The sequence below is a fragment of the Suncus etruscus genome, chromosome 12, assembly GCF_024139225.1.
Source record: "Suncus etruscus isolate mSunEtr1 chromosome 12, mSunEtr1.pri.cur, whole genome shotgun sequence".
Lineage (NCBI taxonomy): Eukaryota > Metazoa > Chordata > Mammalia > Eulipotyphla > Soricidae > Suncus > Suncus etruscus.
The window spans coordinates 45,613,574-45,630,897 of record NC_064859.1 but is presented as its reverse complement, the minus strand read 5'-3'; the positions used below and the strand labels follow the sequence as shown (position 1 = coordinate 45,630,897).

Here is a 17,324-nt window from a genome sequence, read left to right as displayed (position 1 = left end):
CATTTTATTTGGAAATGATTTTAGAATTAAGCAAATGTCCCTCTGACTTTGGTTTGTTTTAGGACAACACTGACATTACTAAGAATAAGACATTAGTAAGACATTACTTACTTCTGGCTATGACTCATGGATTATTCCTAGTATATTCAGGGGGATATATAGAGGTTGGGTATTGAACTGGGGTTGATCCATTACAAAGCAAGTCTCTTAATCGCTGAGCCCATCTCTCAGCCCATCTCTCTAGTTTAAATAATTTTATAGGTACTTCTGTTTCCTTTGAATTCTTTTCATTTATTGCTTTCTGTTTCTCCATATTCACTTCCTTCTATTACTGCTTTTCTGATTAATTGAAGAGATCATTTGAGAATGTTAGCACTCCTACTTTCTTTACTGATTTGTCAAACTTTTTCAGGAATCTGAAAATCTTGCTACGTGGGAGCTTGACATTCTGAGTCTAGCACCATTGGGACATTATCATCTAACTGATGTGGCACAGTTTGAACATTCAAATGTTGTTCAGAATTATCCAAGGGAGGCAAGATCTAAAAAGGTTAACTGCTTTCACATTCTGTAAATACTCTGATTTTTTCATTAAATGTTAACTGGTAGTGGATTGTTGTGGTCCTCTGAGCAAGGGTAGATATTCTTCAGGTTGCATCTTGTGTGTCTTTACTTTTATCTTCAATAAATGAATCATCTTGCTTTGTGTGAGTAACTTGAGGAAACATTTCTGACTCAGAATCATTACTGTCAGAAGAATTTGAATCATTGCTACTACTTACAAACTCAGAAGTGCTATGGCTCTGCTGCTACTGCAGCTTATACTCACCAGAAACTACTTCCAACAGACTTAGATGATTGAATCTTCTCACATTTTGTTTGACATTTCCTAGAATTTAACTGATTATTGACATCCAGTAATCACTTTTCCAACTCCTACTTGTTCTATAAAAGTACTTTCCTTTAGACTTCATTATTTTCTTGCTTCAAGTTTCAGTGCTATTTTTCATCAATAGGCAGCAGCATATTTACTACTCTTAGTGGGGTTGTCTTCAGGATATCAAAGTCAAGCTCTGTCAAATCAGGCTTGGAATTTCTAAGTAAAATCTCTTTTGATTATATTTTTATGATCAATTTACCCATCTATATATCTTTTTTTTGTCCCCCAATTCACAATACAGACCAGGCAAAGGGCCTGGGATGAGAAGTATATGGGGTGCATTTACTGTATCTCCTCTTTCTATACAGTTAGTGTAAAGAACACAGCCTGTGGTAAGCATTGGGAGGCCTTATCTTTTCTTTTCTTTCTTTATATATATATGTATATACATATACATATATATATACATATACACCCTTCACCAGTGTAACATTCCTATCACAAATATCCCCAGTGTCCTTCTCCCACCCCACACCGGCCTGTACTCTAGACAGGCTTTCTATACCTATATATCTTATGATTTGTTTGCAGCCAGACGTTTAATGGTCTTTTTTTGGTCATAATTTTTAGATTTTGCATCATCTCCATTTTCCAAATTCAGAAAATTGAAAACATTGTTTCCTCTTCTTTGGCCATTTTCTCTTGCACTTTTTCTTTATTTTAATTTTTTTTAAAATTTCCTTTAGATTCTCAAATATGTTATTAACCTTTTAATATTATTTTTATTCTTTGACTTTTAATTCTTTTTTTTTTGACTCATTAAAAACGACTTGAACCAGAACCGTTATCTGCTCCAGTGCTTAAGAGCATTTATTGACTTCTTCAAAACTTTGCAAAACTGAACAGCCAGAAAGAATTGTCATAAAAAAATCACTGATGCTATCTTCATCAGGGTTTTTATTTATTTATTTTTTTTGGTTTGGTTTGGTTTTGGGTCCACACCCAGCAGCCAGCTGGCAGCCAGGGATTACTCTTAGTCTTGTCTGTGCTCAGAAATTGTTGGAAGGCTTCGGGTTGTCAGGGATTGATCCTGGTTCTGCCATTTGCAAAACAGACTCCAAACATACTGTGCTATCGCTCTGCCATATCCATTTTAATATATATATATATATATATATATATATATATATATATATATATATATAACATATATCTTATATATTTTTATATTATATATATCTATTTTAAAGTATTTTAAAATAAATTTGAAAGTATTGGCACATCCTTATTTTTAACACTATTCAATTATATAGAGAATTGTGTTTGTAATTGTAATTGTGTTAACACTGCTACAAATAAATATTTAATTTAAATTTTTGTCCTTGTTATCTTGATTGTTTTGAGTTACATTGGATTTTTAACTAATAGTTATGAAGTCCTAATGCATTAATATTAGCAAAGTTATAAAATGGGCATGCATATGACAGGTGATCTTTTGTGAGGATTTCTTTAAGAATTAAGGATTTACAGTATATTACTATAGAGCTTTGTTCAGTCTTGTCTTATTTTGCATGGTTGATGTGTGGCATTTCAATGATTTGTTTTCTGTAAATGGTGTGGAAGATTGACAGCCTGTTTTAACTTACTTAAATTTTTAGGAATATTAGTTGTATTTGTTTTCTTTTCTTGAAATGGATGACTGTGCAGTTTAGTTGAGAAGACAGCATGAAAAGATGGTATCATTTCAAAGAAGAGAAGTTGATGTATCAGAAATTCAGAAGAAATTACTTGCTTCTTAAACCTCCCCAATGTGCTGGAGAAATATTTTGGCTTTTTTTTCCCTTTTACAGAAAATATAGCCACCTTTTGTTGGGTGCTTTTTTTTTTGTTTGTTTTTCTTTATAACCCACAAACTGTTATTCTTATTGCATCTGGGATATTTTCTGCCTAAAAATCTAAGGGACCTTAATTCTAAACACCCTAGGTGTTCCTCCCCCCAAAACAAACAAAGAAACAAAAATATCTTAAGAGCTTGTGCCATAAAAATGTCATCTCTAGGCTTATTGAATAAATAAAAAATTGAGAATACCTAAATAACTTATTTGAATGCATTGTGAAGCCTTCATATAATATTTATGTATAATTAACTATATTTAGATCATTAGACATTTTAGGATGGTGTAAAAACCACACAACTTGAGTTTCATGATATTCATGGGTCATTGAAAAGGCTAGGCAAAACTGTTTCCAAAAGCCTTCAGGACACAATTCTGAAGATACTGTAGTTTATTTGCTAATTACCTATTTTTGTTTATGTATTAGAGGTCAGACCCAAAATTGCTCATGGATTACTTCTGGCTTTGAGATCAGGCATTGCTCATGGCATGTTTGACGGAACATATTCAATGCTAGAGATTGAACCCAGGTTGGACATGTGCATGTGAAACACCCTAACTACTGTACTATAGGCTCACCTGTTACCCATTTTCTTCAGCACATGGATTTTGATAGTAAAATGTAAATCATAAATGTTTAAAGACTGAGTTAAAAATTTTCCCTTCAACTCCTGGTTCTCTAAAATTGTCTGCAGTTACTATGTCTATACTAGTACTAAAAGTTATTTCATTTTAGATACCTCAGTTATTTCCAATAAAATAGATGCAGTTATTTCAAATGTTCAAAAATTTTTCATGCTGTTTTTATAAAACACAAATTAAGACCTTGTAATGAAATCTTTAAGTTGGTTTAATAACTTATGTTAAAGAAATAATTTAAATAGTCAAATGGAACAGATATTTAAGGTGAGACTGAGAAAGGGAGAGGAGAAGGGAGAGAGAGCTTTCATGCTCTCTCTTGGCCACCAAATTTTTACCACCTTCGTTTGTTGGTAATTGTTCTTAAACTATACTTAAACCATCTACACATCAAAATCAAACCCCTTTATCTTATTCATTCAGCAAGTTAAATCAATATATAGGTTAAATTCCCTTTAATCTTCATATATTAATAGAACATTTTTCTGAAAGTTTTAAACAAATCCTATCATATAATATTCTTCTATACCACACTTTAAGATTCGAGTTACCTTTCTAGTTAAAGGTAACAGACACATTTTTAAATATATAATTCTGTTTAGATAAGTAATTCCATACATGAGATACATAGAAGAATGTCTTCTTTGTGATTATATTGACATCACAAAGAATAGTGTATGAAGAATAGATATGCAAAATGCATTTATAGAATAAGGAAATAAAATTCAAGTGGTTTTAGGGAAAGCTATAACATTTTATTATTTTGGTACCAAAAATATTAGACATAGTTTTCATAATTTTCCAAACAATCTCTATTCTTCCTGGAGAGTTAACATTTTCATTATTACTATAAAGTTTATATATCTAGTGCTATTTTTCAAGTAGCAAGTAATTTTTCAACACACCAGCAAATTTTTATGTCATAAGGAGCTTTAGATTAGTTAATTTTCTCTAGAGACTATAGATAGTAGAACTTAATTTCCTATAATTAAAAATTCTTGAGAATATAAAAATCGGAAACTAAAATTAACTAAAATTTTAATGACTAAATAATTATATAGTTTTAAAGCAAATAAAACTACATGATCTAGTAGTATACATAAAACACATGTAAATTCACTTTTTTTCAAGTTTTTTTTTTATAATCACAATATTTGACATCCAATTTTATGTATAAGCCACAAACTAAAATTTTTACTTGATATAACACTAAACTTTATTTATTTATTTATTGGTTTTTGGGCCACATCTGGTAGTGGTCAGGGTTACTCCTGGCTCTGTACTCAGAAATCTCTTGTGGAAGGCTCAGGGGAACAGATGGGATCCTGGAATTGAACTCGGGTCTGTCTTGAGTGGCTATGTGCAAAGCAGGTGCCCTACCAAGATAGCTGTGCTATCTCTCTGGCCTAACCCTAAATTTTAAGATTTCTGGATGCCCACATTACAAAAAATAAGAACTATGAGTGCTGGACTGGATTTGGAGAGAAAGGAACTCTTTCTCTGCTTTTGGGAATGCTGTCTAGTCCAGCCTTTATGGAAAATAATATGGAGATTCCTCAAAAAACTGGACATTGAGCTCCTATATGATCCAATATACCACTCCTAGGGATATACCATAAGACATAAAAACACAAAACAAAAATGCCTTCTGCACATTTATATTCATTACATTGCAATTTACAATAGCCAGAATCTGGAAATATCACAGATGCCTGATAACAGAGGAGTGGCTAGAGAAACAGTGGTACATCTACAGAATGGAATACTATCCAGTCTTCAGAAGAGATAAAGTCATGAAATTTGCCTATACCTGGATGTACATAGAAACTATTATGCTGAATAAAATAAGTGAGGTAGAGAGAGATAGACACAGAATAATCTCACTCATCTATGGGATTTAAGAAAAATAAAAGACATTATTCTAATAGTACACAGAGACAACATAGATGAGGGCTCAAAGGACTGACTCATAAAAAAAATTGATGGGTACAGAGTGGGTAGAGCATTTTCCTTACACAAAGCCAAAACAAGTTCAATCCTTATCACCTCATGTGATCCCCTGAACCTGCCAGAAATTATTTCTGAACACAGAGCCAAAGTAAACTCTGAGTGTCCCAAAGTGTGACTTCAAAACCGAAAAAATAGGTTAATTAAATTAAAATATTAATACTTCTATAGAAAACTAAATGTTAATAGATGCTTACCATTTACCTAATAATAAAAAGTGATTCTACTTCCTAGAAATAAAAATGACTAACTAAATAACTAACATTCTATTAGTCCTCAGAATTTTTATTTTAGTTTTATCAAATTATTAATATTGATTTCATCTTATTTAAGGACATTTGTTTCCCACAAATTATATATCGTCTAAATTGAAGTCACTTCAGTTTATGATTAAAACAATTAAAAATTTCAAGAAATGCAATTAGATAATAAATTGGCCCTTTCTTTGTTTAAATGATGGCCTAAGAATGTCTACCATAATAGAATCAAAATAGGATCAAAATAAAAAGGTATTGATAACAATGTTGTATATATTAAGTACTCATACTATAGTTTACCTAAATAATAATAACAATACTAATAATTAAATAATAAGAGTAAAAAGAAGTCCCAAATAATATACCGGTAATAGAAAATTTCAAGAGCAAGTAAATTTAGTCAAAATCATTGGATTTCCCAATGGAGTTGCCATGTTCACACTGAGTCAGCTCCATCGACTCACACTTTTCTCTTAAGATAAAGAAAGCAAGTCGTGAAAAATCATGGGTACACTGGCCACACAGTAGTGCTGGCAATCTGGAGGAGAGTAGGCCAAGCCTGAGCACTGCCACCACTGCTACAGCCACACTTGTTGCATCCATCCAAAATAACCGATTTGTCTATAGCCCTACCTTAGCACCTGTGTTTGGGCTGTTGTAACAGGACTATTTAGAGCAATTCTTTGCACCCTCTCCTGACACCCTGTTTCTTCCAAGAGGCCTGACAACTGAGAATATGCCCCTAAAAAATGTAGTATCAGTAATAGTGCTCTGAATTTCTTAACAACTTCATCTATTTGTTGCTGTCATCCCTATAAAAACACACATAGGGGCAGCTGAAAACAAGAGCTTACTACACCTCCTACCATTGTATTACTGAATTCATTACAGATAAAATAATATTCACAAAAGTGTTGCAACTGCACTTATTATTTTCAATTATTTTTATTAATTTTCTTTCTCTCTTTTACTTTCCTATTTTTATACTCTTTTAATAACTTTATTTATTTATCTAGAAACAAATGTATCATGGTCTGGTCAAATATGTACTGCATTTTCATTAAATAAGGTAAAACAATTTGTTAAAAAAATTATTTTTCATTTAAAAATGTAACTGAAAATCAATTTGTAATCTCAACCTCTTTTATAAAGGTAAATATTATTATAATGCAAGTGTTAGATATGCATAAATATGATTATTTTATATATATTTATATTGAAGAAATATATAAATACATATAAATAAATATATAATAGTTAATATATAAATGTAACATATAAATATAAAGAATTAATACATACTATACCAATATATATTATATAAATGTATAAAATAAATATTTAATATATAATACACATATATAAGTACATATATAAATATATCATGTATTTATATGCATACAATATAGTATATGGTATATAATATATAAAGTAATACAAATATTTATATTATATCATGTGTAACTATTATATATAAAATTTATATATCTATATGAACTTATATAAATATACAAATTTATATGTGTACTTATATATTTATAAATATATATTATATTATATTATATTATATTATATTATATTATATTATATTATATTATATTATATTATATTATATTATATTATATTATATTATATTATATTATATTATATTATATTATATTATATTATATTATATTATATTATATTATATTATATTATATTATATTATATTATATTTATTATATTTATTATATTTATATTAATTATATTAATTATATTAATTATATTAATTATATTAATTATATTAATTATATTATATTATATTATATTATATTATATTATATTATATTATATTATATTATATTATATTATATTATATTATATTATATTATATTATATTATATTATATTATATTATATTATATTATATTATATTATATTATATTATATTATATTATATTATATTATATTATATTATATTATATTATATTATATAACAAGTATTATATATGATTATATTGCAAGTGTAAGATATGCATATATGCATAATTATAAGTGACATAAATTCACAAAAATGTGAATATATTCCTTTGAATTTTGATTTTTTATGAAATTGTGTTATTTATTTAGATATACCTTAAAATACAAAATATACTAGTTATAATGGAATGGCAAGAAGATTTTGCATTTATTAAGTATATATGATTGTTAAACATTATTTAAAATATTGTATATTTAACTATATATAATCATTTAATTCCAAAAAACAGTCTTACAGTAAATTCACTATCAGTATACTAATTTATTTTTTCATTTTTGTGTTTCTGGGGGCCACACCTGTCATGCTCAGTTCTGCTCTTGAGTCTAGGCTGAAGTAGCACTTCTGGCTATGCTCATGTGGTACCAAAAATTGAACCATGGTCAGTTGCGCAAGGTAAACCTATGTACTTTCTTTCCAGCCTTATTTTTTCCATTTAGTTTTTTCATATGATATAACATATCAGAAATTCATTTAGGATAAATTGCTAGTAAGCATTATGCAAATACATTTAAATTCACTGGTTATATTTAAGTATCTATAATGAGGCAAGTTAATATGCTATGTATAAGCTATCTGTAAGATTACACTTTGTAACACTTTATTTTTATAATATATATATTTGTAAAATATGATAACATTTGTAAAGAATAAACAAAGGTATAAAAATATTTTTAAAAAGTATCAAACTAGTCTAGAGAAACATCAATTTATCTGTTAAACTCCAAAATTTTATGCATATGAAACACTAGGTTCTTTACTATCTTACTAACACTGAGTTTTATAAAGCATTAAAACACAATTTTCACATTTTATGCTATCCTGGGATCATAGTGAGTAGTATGTAATGGCTTACAGAGAAAAGCAAGTGTTTTCAGCCTCTTTTTTTGAAAGGTATGATTACTATATAGTTTAAAATTTGGAGGGAAACATTCTATATTTTGGTCTATGTGTTTTTTAATATGGAATGTTGACTTTAGGTAAATGGATATATGACTATATGTCAAATTAGATAGATAATAGATAGATAGATGATAGATAGATAGATATAGATATAGATAGATATATGCGTGTGTGTGTGTGTGTGTGTGTGTTCAGTGGGAATGTCATTCTGTCTCCAGGAGCTCCAGATACATGCTGAGTGATTTTCTGCCAAAGGAGCCAGCAGTACAATGTACGACAAGAGCAAGCAGTATGCTGGCTCTACACTTTCAGGGATTACTTGTGAGATGCTGACTGTTAGGCCATATGATGCTTAAGATTGAGCCAGGTTAGTTTTATGCAAGGTACGCACCTTAATTCTTGTACTAGCTCTCTGGCCTGTGAACATGTACATTAGTTAGTATTTGTGTCTTTTTTAAAGTTTTAAATAGCTTTTGTGGTTAGTCAAGTAAAAAGGTATTTTGAAGAAAAAAAACTAAAGTGCCCTATGTTTGTAATGTGTTGGCTCTGAATTCTATCAATTAAGTGGCCTTTCATGGTACAGATTAGCTAGGTACAACTTCACTATTCACTGCACATGCAATCTTCACATGCTTTATAATAATTGGAATTAAATAGAAATGTTAAAAGGATTGTAATATTTAATGGTAAAAGTAAAAAGTGGAAACAGCCTTTGGCAAAAATTTTAAATGGAGAGAATGGGAGAAGATAGATGGCCAACCCAGATTTGATTTCTGAAGATTCATATAATTCCCAAGCCTGCCAGGAATGATTCCTGAGCAAAGAGTCAGAAGTAATTTTTGTGAATTGTCAGACTCACCTAAAACTAACAAACAATGGTGGTGGGAATGTTGCACTAGTGAAGGGGGGTGTTCTTTACATGACTGAAGCCTATCACAATCATATTTATAATCAAGATGTTTAAATAAAGATATTAATTTAAAAAAGAAAGAGTATGATTAAATAAAAGTAATTTATTTACTTCAAAACTACATGATCAGTAACAGAGCAAAGAATTTAATGTAGGGCAACTAAATACACACTCTCTTAAAGCTTCTGTTAAAAATACTCAATATTGAAACACCGCAACAACACAGAAAGAAATATCAAATAAAATAACCAGTGAGCACCACAGCAATAAAAACAAGCACCACACAATAGTATTGGTCCAAATTGAGATTGAAAGCCTCAGGAGGACTCTGCCTATTTTCAACTTATTTGATTTTTACCCCATTCTATTGCTTTTCTTTCCTTCAAACAAAACCACATAACTTGAACTATCTAGCTCTGCCTCTCAAATAGAGGGGGAAACAAGGAGAGTACCAGGACCAAACAGATATATGATCACTAATAGTAAGCTAGACACAGAGGGGACCACTTACTCTAGCAGCCCGGGGGCTGATGATGGGCGATATGGGTTGTAGGAAGGGAATAGGGGTGGAGGGAGGACAAATTTGGTGATGGAACTTCCCCTGATTCAATGTTAATATGTACCTAAAATACTACTGTGAAAGATATGTAAGCCAATATGGTCAAAATAAAAATAAAAATAAAATACTCAATTTTGCATTTTAATAGTTTCCCTGATGTTATAAAAACACAAATCTTGATTTTTTCTTATACCCTCAGGCTAATTATGAATATATAAATGTGCACATTGCTGTTATCACCTTATATAATAAAGAGTTCTTAATTTACTAGCAAAAAAATTAGCAAACACAATTTAAACTTTTTCTCTTCTTAAAACTGGTCTAATAAAGTATTCTATTTTTTTTTATGCAAAACGTAAGTATCAGAGAAAATTATAATTGAAGTTAAATCCTTCATAAAATTGTTGTTTTCACCAGCTGGAGTGTTAGTACACCTGTGAAGATCTTGGACTTGTAAGATGTTGGTTGATTCTAGTTCATTGCCTGCACAGACTGTAGTGCCCGATCATTGACAAGAGTAACCCATGTAGTCTTCGGCATGAATAAAGTATGATATTTAGTTTCCATGCATGTGTGCATATGTTTTATGTATATATTTTTCTTCAATATTTATACACTTTTTTATTTTTGAGAAACCATAGTTTTGTCTAATTTATACTATATTTTAAGTTATAATCTTTTTCTCTAAGTTCAAGATACTTCTATCGTCTGGTGATCATAAGAAGAGGGAGGAATTTATTTCTTCCCCAGTGAATCTGGATGGTTTTCATTATGACTTTAAGAATAATATGTGATAGACAAGCATTTCTATAGCTTGTAAAGATTCTTCCAGGGTCCTATCTACTGAGATTTAGCTTTAAAAGTATTTTTTATTGTCTTAATGATTGCAACTCTTACGAAGATATTAGCCTGAAATAAAGAGTGAACACAGGTAAGTAGTTTCAAAAGTCATCAAGCTTTGCCAGCTAACTCTGTATTTGAATCCTTAATGCAACTTCAGGTGATACCATCATTATTGAAATTGTAAGAAATCCTGTGTATGAAAAATCCATCTGAGCTCAGTAATTTCCTGAATTATAAAAGATTTTAAAATATTGTTTGATGTTGTTTTTGATTATTATGTTTGGAACTGATTAACTTTTATGAACTGGTGGATAACTGAAACATATGGTAACTTCCTAGCATTTATGTATTAAAACTGTTTTAAAAAATAATCAAAATTCCTATGGTATTTTGATGGAAATGTAAGATGAATAGCTATTTATTGGGTTTGATGCTATGAATTATAAATCTCGGTTTTATTAAAATAAAAAAATACAAGAGAAGAAAACGAGCTCCTGATGCAGTTATTTTTCTGACATTGAATGGTACTTGCAGACTTTGTATATCTCTATGCAGTTTTATAATTAAGTATTTTAAATTAATTAGGTCAATAAAATCAATTAAGTCATGTCAGGACTTCCTGGTTCAATTGGTTTAGTTTCCAATGCTAAAAAATGTTTCCAGATGGGCCGGGGAGGTGGCACTAGAGGTAAGGTGTCTGCCTTGCCAGCGCTAGCCTAGGACAGACCGCGGTTCCATTCCCCGGCGTCCCATATAGTCCCCCAAGCCAGGAGGGACTTCTGAGCTCATAGCCAGAAGTAACCCCTGAGCGGCACCGGGTGTGGACCAAAAATAAAAAAAATAAAATAAAATAAAAGGTTTCCAGAGAGAACATAATGACCACCAACAAGTATGTACAGGAAACTTTTATTTCAGGGAAAGAAAAATGAGAGCCTCAATTCCTCCTAATAAATATATAAATGATTCACTATTTGAGGGACCTTCAATATATACTAGTTCACACTAAAAATACTATACTAAAGAAAATAAAAATGTTGATTTTATAAGCATATCATATCATAATATCTAATATTTAGTTATATATTTACATATAAAGTCAAGGAGTCTTGAGAAGAAAAACATGATATTTTCATTTTTGTTGCAAAATGTTATTTTATGTTTTCTGATTTTGGTTAATGTTTTCAAATGATCACACTAATCTCTAGGCTTGCCCTGTTACTGTGATCTATAATAACAAAGTTGTGCTTCCCCAAGGACCACTTAAGAGACCACTTAGAGACCACTGTTTGTCTTTTCATTTTCTCTGCCCAAGTTGCCTTGTTTATACAAATCTCAAATAAGGCCTGTTAAGTAGTGTTCATGTTATTTATATGTATGGTAACATATATCATAACTTTAGGGTTCAGAAAATAAAGATCAGTTACCCATTTTTTTCCATTTTTGAGGCTGAAAATTCAGACATTTCAGAAATTTTTTGTTTCTGACACTTGCTATATATATAAATACAAAGCATAGATTAAATACACAAAACTATATCATGCAAAATACTGACATAAAAATAGGATATCTCATAATTGTTCTTAAACTACTTTACTTATCATTCCAAATGTTAAGAACATTCCTCTACTCAATATTAAGATTTTAAGATTTCAACTAACTAGACATATGCATTAAGCTGTCTAGGAGTCCTACATTAATGGATTGAAACACACTCTAATTCTACAGGTCACAGCAGTTTCTAAAGAATATCTAAGTCTAAGAAACTGATCCAAATTAATCAAAAACATAACTTTTAGGAGAAATTTTCAGTAAAAGTAAACAACAGTGAAGTTAAAAAATTAAAACAACTGGGTTTTCTTTAACTATATATAGATTGTTACTGAAAACATAGTATAGATTACACAAAATTATGTTTTATCAAAAAGACAAAAAGCCATAAATAATGATGTATGTAACTAAGTATTTTTTGTATTAGAAGAATTCATAAAGTTTTTGTTAATTATAGAAACCTTAATGGTTGATAATGATTATTGTTTTTATCAACTTTGTAGATAAATGTTTTTCTATTTTGTATACATTATCAATTTTCAAACTGTGCTAGTGTCACCCCATCCCCTATCTTCCTGATGTAGGCAGCATGGAAGAAAGATTACACAGGAAGTACAGGACTTTGGAATGTGTTTGTCTTCATAATTTCTTCTAGAATAAAATAAAAATATTTATTTCATATGATTTCCTGATAGTCTGCTTATTCAGATTCATCCAATAATAACTGAGTCATTAGTTTGTAGACATAGTGAGTGCTTGAATATATATATATATATATATCCATTATGAGATGAATTATTTTTCTTCTTTGCTATCCCTTCTGCAGGCCCTTTCACATACAAGACAGTCTTTTTACCTTTTATTTACATATCCATTCATTAAAATACCTCTTCAGAGATTTCCCCAATCCTCTATGGGAATAACTGTCAGTGCACACCTGTATGGAAAGGGAAGTGAATGGATCAAACCCAAGTCACTAGTATATAAAGCCTGAGCTCAGACCACTGAATTATTTCTCTGACCAGAGCTGATGGATTTATCCTAGTGTTGTTAAATGGTGTTTTAATCTCAGTCTTAATTACAGGAAAACTGAATAACTGAGTTTATATGATTTTCCCGTCGTTACCTATGAAATGAAGGCATGGCTCATTATTTTCATTCATAGTATCATTCTCAATTCAGTGTTATGTTGTATATCTAAATTACATTGAGTCTATTGATAACTAATTATTTCAATATTTTCTAGTTTTGTACTTTAAAATCCTTTTCAATGTTTGTATAAAAATTCTACAGACTGTTCAATGTTATATGTAGAAAAATTATTTTTAATGTAATGCTAACAAATGAGGAATCTGAGTAGCTGAATTCTTTCACATCACAAATCCTATAAGAAAAGTATATTTTATAGAGTGAGAAAAAAAGAAAATTATGTCCACATCCTCTTTATCCCCATAATTTTTTATTCAGGCAATTTCTTTTCGATGATTATTTAAGAATTGCAAAGTGAACTTTTAAAGAGTTTAAATCATCCATTGGACATTTATAAAATTCTTTAGTCATAATAATATAATAATCGTTTTATTTTATTATTCTATCATATAAAATAATATTATTTCTTAAAAATCAATTCAGGGATCATTCAAATACTCAAGTGGTTCAATAAAAAGATAAATGAGTCTTAAAATAGTTTGATGTTGCTCTTTTCTCATAACATTTGCCAAGAGTGAAGGTCATAACAATAGCATTAACAAATAAGAATTTGTCGCTCTCTGGTGATAGGACATGTGCACAGGTGAAGGGTGTTGCATATTATATCATGGACAATTTTGTAAATGTGGAAAGAAACTATTATGAACAATTTTTAAAAGCATGGAGTTTAAAGTAATCTTTAAGTGAAAAATATTAGTAATTCTCTATGTTAGAGGGAAATAGGGAATGGAAAACACGAAGATCTATTTCTCAGTGTAGTTATTTCTCTCACTGAACTCACCACTCTTTGTGGTGAGCTTCATATAGTGAGCCCGTCTTTCCACTCCTCATTTCTATTGTGTCTGAGCAATATTACAATAATATCTTTTATTTTTATTAAAATTCAAGTTTTTAACGAGTGAGACACTTCTGTGTCTATCTCTCTCCCTCTGACTTATTTCACTTAGCATAATAAATTCCATGTACATGTTTGGATAGAAAAATTTCATGACTTCATTTCTCCTGATGACTGCATAATATTCCATTTATATTTCATTTTATATTCCATTTATATATACTTATATAAGTATATTTATGCATATATACATATACATGTACATATATTTATATATATTTATACATTTATATATTCCATTTATATGTACCACAGTTTTTTTAGCCATTCATCTGTTGAAGGGCATCTTTGCTGTTTCCAGAGTCTGGCTATTGTAAGTAGCACTGCAATAAATAAATATAAGCGTGAGGAAGGCATTTTTGAATTGTATTTTTGTGTTCCCAGGGTATATCCCTAGGAGTGGTATAGCTGGATCATATGGGAGCTCAATGTCCAGTTTTTGAGGAATCTCCATATTGTTGAGATGTCAATGAATGAGAGAAGTAGAATGCTTGTCTCAAATACAGACAGGGGAGGTGGAGATTGGGGACATTGGAGATGGAAATGTTGCACTGGTGAAGTAGGGTATTCTTTTTATGACTGAAACACAAACTATAATCATGTTTTTAAACAGGGTACTTAAATAAAGATAATATAAAGATCTATTCTCTTCAATTAGGAGCCAGAGAAATTATAAAGGGTAAGATGTTGACCTTGGTTTAATTCATAGAACCATTTCCGGTCTCTAAAGCAATGGTGTAAATGACCCCTGAGCATAGAACCAGAGCTAAGCACCCTTGGTATATTCTTACCCTGTCATAATTATATATACATATATGTGTATATATGTATATATAAATAGTCATTCTTCCAACAGTAGAGAAATTGTACCTGATAATGTTTAGTGAATAAACATGATGAACTGTTATCCAACATTTTTTTCAATAGAACTATTATGTTAGCATTTCTGTGAGGATACAATTAATAGTAAAATTGTGAATGTCATGGAAGTTGACTGTCAAAGGTTTATGTTTAAAATCTCACTTCTATTTACTAAAATGTTTCTTATTCATTCAAAGGCATGTATGGTGATAAAAGAAAAAATGTTAGACCTAAGATATGTAGATCATCTTATATAGAGAATATAAAACAATTTTCTCAAAAAGCATTACTAAAAATGTTATATACAAAAATCGGTTATATTTTATGATCAGCAAGAAGAGTGATAATTCTGTGGACAAGGCAGTTTACTTACATGTATTCAGCCTCAATTTAATCCCTGGAATTAGATGATGCCTCGAGCATTAACAGAAGTAGTTCCAGACCAGGAATAAGTCTGAATGTATCAAATTATGGCCTAAAAATCTATAGGCAATTTTTTTCTTTCTTTTTTTTTTTTGGTTTGTTTTTGGGTCACCAGCAGCACTCAAGGGTTACTTCTGGCTCTACACTCAGAAATCGCCCCTGGCAGGCTTGGGGACCATATAGAATTCTGGGATTTGATCCAATGTCCTTTTGCATGCAAGGTAAATACATTACCTCCATGCTATCTCCTCAGCCTCATATAGGGAATTTCTTAATTGCCATTAAGAATCCAAATACTTTGAAATGCATAATGAAATTTTTAACTTAGACTTTATTCTCTGCTCTTTATTTTATATGACAAAAATCTGATGCATGCATGTGTGTGTGTTTGTGTATGTAATGTGTTAAATGAGATAACTCTTTTGGGACTATGATATATATTCTTGCCTCTTCAAACCAAGATGAATTAGGTATTCTAATTGGTGACATCAGTAATTTAGTGAATAAACACAATAACTTTCCATATTTTTTCTGCCCTATTTACAATTTAACCTAAAACACATTTCTGTCTTACTCCTTCATTACATCTTTATCCCGGAGAAAATGTCAGTCATGCCTTAACATCTTTATTCTTTCTCATCTCCGTTTCACTTTGTATAATCAAAGCAATATTTGGATCCACACAGCATAACTTTTATAAAAAATACATTTTTCTTCGTTCTTCAATTTATAGTAATTACTCTTTGCTTGGTTGAACTCTTTAAAATCTATCAGTTGTATTATAACTACAATTATTTATAGTCCAGAAATCTTTTTGTCTCTTGTCTTAATCCTGCTCTCTTAGGTACTCAAAATGCACCTGACTACTGGTTTTTATAATGATTACCTGAAAATATATAGGACTTGCACAAATTTGTTTCTCATTTCAAAATCAAACTGTGTTGCTTATGGTCATTAACCTTTTGACCATGTCTTTTTTATTGTCATGACATTTACTTTTATCCCAATCGTTTTTAGTATTCAGACATAGTTCTGCCTTGTCAGGAAAGAAGTAAATACAGCTAGTAAAATGAGCATATCAAATTAGTTAGACTAAATATTGTTCTAGATATTTGCTAAGTTGGCTTAAAATTTGGACAGGGCACAATGAGAGAACTGATGAAAATGAATATTCTCTTTATATTACCTTCAATTGAAATTAAGCTTTCTGATTTCATATTGACTTCCATAGTTATCAGTAGAAAAATACAAATGGGGTCAAATAAGTTTATCTAGAAATATCAGACATTGGACCATGTAAAATGTATTTTAAAACTATAAATCTAAAATAAAAAATATTAATAATCAAGTATCTTTAGTTGAAAGATACTGATCAGCCAGGACAGATAAATATAGCTATTCATCACACAAAAACAATTGTCAAAAATTTATAAATATCTACATGTAATTTTTGATTAACCTTTAAAACATAGGTAAAAT

At 29.9% G+C, this 17,324-nt stretch overlaps 1 non-coding gene and 1 pseudogene across 1 annotated transcript; both read right to left on the bottom strand.

Moving 5' to 3' along the window:
- Window positions 1–17,324, bottom strand: part of LOC126024534 (small integral membrane protein 8-like) — a 1,114,930-nt pseudogene that overhangs the window by 1,035,546 nt on the left and 62,060 nt on the right.
- LOC126025440 (small nucleolar RNA SNORA51) lies at window positions 1,157–1,289 on the bottom strand. Its single transcript, XR_007501445.1, has one exon. It is a non-coding gene; the product is annotated as a small nucleolar RNA SNORA51 (small nucleolar RNA).